Genomic DNA, 4,501 nt, shown 5'->3' on the forward strand with positions numbered 1-4,501 from the left:
AAACCCTTTCATCATCAAACCTTAATTTAATTTCTCTCCTCTACATATTCTCTGCCATCGGTCTATCCTCTTCATCACCGGTTAACTTCTAATTACCTCCCACCTTCGTTAACCTCCCCTCTCATGCATCAACCACCATCGTCACCTACATCAACCTCCCCTTTTTCATAAGACAAATATTTATGTTCATGTTTGTACGTTTAAAAAAATCAACATGCTCGTGCTCGTTTATGTTCGTTCGTTAAAAATCTAAAAAGTCTGCACATCTAAATTGAAGAGCCAAAATTAAAAAACATAATGAACGTAACAAATTAAGATAGACGTATTAAATCAAAACAAAACTGTGTTAAAAAATAAAACAAAATATAAAAAAGCAAAACGATTAAAAAACGTCTGCAAGGGGCTTACGTCTGCGGGCGCACAGACATAAGATTCTGATGACTGTTTTTTTTAAGATCTGAAAAATGCTTTTTAGTCTTAAAAAATAAGTGATTGTTCAACTTCTTCACACTTCTTAATATCTTACTAACACCCAGTGTCCAACACCACCACCACCCACCGTCTGCCATCACCACCATTGTCCACCACCACCACCACCGTCCACCACTACCCACCGCCGGCCACAACCACCGTCTGCCACAACCACCCACTGTCCGCCACCAACACCGTCCATCCACCCACCACCACCGTCCATCACCACTACCACCCACCGTCGGCCACAAACCCTCATCCACTACCACCACCCACCATCCACCACCACCGTCCACCACTCACCACCACCACCCACCGTCGGCCACCACCACCGTACATCACCCACCACAACCGTCCATCACCACCACTCACCGTCCACCACCATCGTTCACCGTCTACCACAATTGTCTGCCACCAATTTTCCACCACCATCCACTTCCACAGTTTATACACTACCACCAATTATTTAGCAGTTTACCGACATTAAATGACTTCTATCTACCGACTTCTATCTACTACGATATGTATGATAGGTAACTAATTTTCAGCTTATGCAGACGATATCCAGTTAATAAAACAAACAGTATTATGTTTTCAGATTGCATACTTTCAGACCACGTTTTCAATTGCAAACATGAATTCATATGATAACAGATTGCTCTCAGCTTTTATCTACAGGCAAAATAACCCCCATAACATAGGTACTCAAGCTAGTGAATTATAAATTTCTTTATTGAAGTCACTAACCCATTGGATTAGATCAATACATAATTCTTGTTTATAGACACCGGTACATCTCCGGCGAATAGTCATGTCAGTTCCTAACGAACGCGTTGATTAATTACAATTAAATACACTAATTACACAATTAACCTTCTACTTATAATAATTACAGTTTCAACCCTAAACGTTAACTTTTACGAATGATCAATATTAATCCAACATTACTTATATACATGCACCTTTCAAACCTAATTATGAAATCGTTGGTTCTAAAATCAGGTCCAACCTTTGACCTGGGCAGACCTATGGTCCATTAAGGCGGCTGGATCAATGCACGGCTCAGTTATGAAAAACATTGATTTTCAATCATGATCGATGATGATGATGATGAAACATCTTAGGGGTGACAATTTTGTGTGTTAAATGGGTTGGGTCATGAGTGGGTTGGCATGTTAAAATTGATGAATTCGAACATTATTCATATAATTATTGTCATCAAAGATATCAATATTAATCTTGAGACACTTAAAGCCAAATAACCTGAACATGGTCCATGCAATAAGTTAATCTAGATCCGGTTGATGATTAATTTGTAATAAAATTTTAAACATTTTAATGGGACAGCATGCCATAAATAGGTTGTAAAAAAGTTTTAAGCATGCACACGATCAATTCAGGTGATGAGTACGTTGTAAGATTTTTTATTAGCTTTTACACCAAACGGTTTATTAATCTTTTGGTGGATCGTTTGTATTGTTGCTCATTTAGGGATCATGCCGAGCACCGAGGACAGAGCCTTCAAACTTCTTTGTGATTGTGCCAACGATGGAGCGCGCAATAATGACCGGCTTCGCCCATCAATTAACATGACACATGGTATACTACGAGATCTTAACCCAAGATCTTATGAGCCTCGAGTGGTCTCTATTGGACCTCTCCACAGAGAAGACCAGAAGTTGCAAGCATTTGAAAGGCATAAAGCAAGCTACCTGTATGACCTAATGCGACTTACAGGAGAATACCGACAGGAGGGTATATTAAACCTATGTGTACTAAAGGTGTGCGCTTCAATGGAAAGAATCAAGGCTTTTTATGTTTCGGAGATCTCTAATGAGGCAATAATTGCCAGCATGATGATTGTCGATGCTTGTTTCATACTTGAGTTCCTATTTGCTTTTAAACAAACTGGTTTGAGCCAAAATAAGGAAGGAATACCGAAACTTATTGTATGATTTGGTATTGCTAGAAAACCAGATCCCATTCTTTGTTCTTGAGCAAATATTTCAGTGCACTTTATTGAAATGTTATCCTGATGCCTCCCTTCTTGACTTTGTCTATCCACTTCTAAATTTCGTCAACGTCTTTGAAACAGAAAACCCTATCAGCAATATTTCCTCAAGTGAACCTCATCATATCCTCAGTCTTCTACATCTATGTTACAAGCCTCCGGTTGATATCACAAAAGGTGGGCTCCCCCCGACAATCCCTTCGGTTACAGATCTTGACAGGGCAGGGGTGAGCTTTGAACCGAACAAAAATGCAAAATGGCTTATGGGGATGGAAGTGAAACTAAATAGGCTGCAATGTTTTTTTCGGTTTTGGAGTAAACCAATTTTGAAAATGCCGGTGTTAAAGGTATAACGCTGACTTGGTTTTAAGGAATCTCATCGCATATGAGCAGTCGGGTTCAGATGATACTTATGTTACATCATATGTCTTTGCCTTGGATACGCTGGTGGATACTCAAGCAGATGTTGCCAAGTTGGTAGACTCGAAAGTCCTTCTTAACTTTCTGGGCTCAGATGAAGAACTTGCTATCTTCATCAACAGCATGTGCAAAGATGTTGTATTGGGGGATTTCTTTTACAAAACTCAGTGGGAAACATTGAATGATCACTATGAAGGTTATTGGACAAAAAATATAGCGAAGTTGAAGAGGAAATACTTTGGCAGTCCATGGAGTATGATTGCGCTGGTTGCTGCAATAATCCTATTTATTCTAACAGTGGTTCAGACCATCTATACCGTTAATCCTCCTCCATAAAATAGCAAGCACATTTTACTGTAAGTTTTATCTTCTTTTTTCTTTGTCACTAGCTATTAGACTAGATGCAGTTAAGATTTAATATCATTCACAAAAATTAGAATCATAATTACTTTAATTTAACACTTGTTTGATTGGTTGCAAATGAAACATGAATTGGAGCTGGTTCCCTCAAATTGCATCAATTACCTTTTTAAATTACTTCAACATGTCAACAAGAATTTAAATTCCAAAGAAATCCAAGTCTCTCAATGGAGCGTTTGGTTTATTAGATGAAGTCAGTTTGGAGTGCGTTTTAAACAATTGTAAACCTCTCTACTCTCAAGTTCTACTTTTTGAAGTGTTTTCTACCCAAGAATCGATTGTTATGATTGGAAACTTGGATGGTTGCTTCAACTAATTAAGAAACGATTTTTGAATTTTGACATATTATAAGGTAGGATGTTTATGAAACAGGATCATATACATTTTATTCTTAACATGAAAATAGTGAGAACTAATTTGCTGTTATTATTAAGTTTATTTTTATAAGTGTTTGCTGTTATTTTTGTTTGTATTTGCTAATTTTTATTATGAGACGTTGTAAATATTTGCTTAATTATATTTTGTTGTTATTATTAGATTTTTCTTTTGCTGATATAAGTATTTGTTGGTGTTTGCTGTTATTATTTTATTCTTGATTTTTATTCTTTTGTTGTAATTTTTAGGTTTTTTCCTTTATTATTATAAATAATTGTTTATATAGATTGGTATTGTAGTTGGTATTGTTTCTTACGTTCTTACTTTTTTATAAATTGGTATTATTTCCTACGTTCTCATGTTAAGACTAAAATGCACATAAATCTTCCCCGAATGTTTATAATGTGCATGCGTACTTAACATTACGCTAACAAGTTGTCCTTGGTTGTACATCTTCAAGGTCGCGCGAACAAATAATTTGCATCTCGGTATTCTTACATGGAGGCAGGGTGCTTATTTTGTGTAATGTTGTACTTGAATTATGTAAGTTTGGATGAGTGCTTATCATTATTGTCTTTTGAAACGTTTTCTGTATTTCAGGCATTTGTATTAGAACCTATTTTTCAATGTTATGAATAAATAATTTTTTATTGATTGTCTATTTAAAATGAATTATTAACTATTTAAAGCATATCTTTGAAATTTTGGGTTTACATTTGCGCTACCTGCTTATACATTTCATGCCCAGATTCCTCACTGTGTAAATACTACTGAGGAGTCGTGGAATTAAAGTAGTCTCAGAAA

At 36.4% G+C, this 4,501-nt stretch overlaps 1 pseudogene; it reads left to right on the forward strand.

The window, feature by feature from the left end:
• The first annotated feature begins 1,967 nt into the window (after nt 1-1,967).
• LOC143632675 (UPF0481 protein At3g47200-like) lies at nt 1,968-3,243 on the forward strand (annotated as a pseudogene).
• Nucleotides 3,244-4,501: the final 1,258 nt, after the last annotated feature.

The sequence above is a fragment of the Bidens hawaiensis genome, unplaced genomic scaffold, assembly GCF_021521415.1.
Source record: "Bidens hawaiensis isolate Kalapana, Puna unplaced genomic scaffold, B.hawaiensis_p1.1 tig00006520_1, whole genome shotgun sequence".
Classification (NCBI taxonomy): domain Eukaryota; kingdom Viridiplantae; phylum Streptophyta; class Magnoliopsida; order Asterales; family Asteraceae; genus Bidens; species Bidens hawaiensis.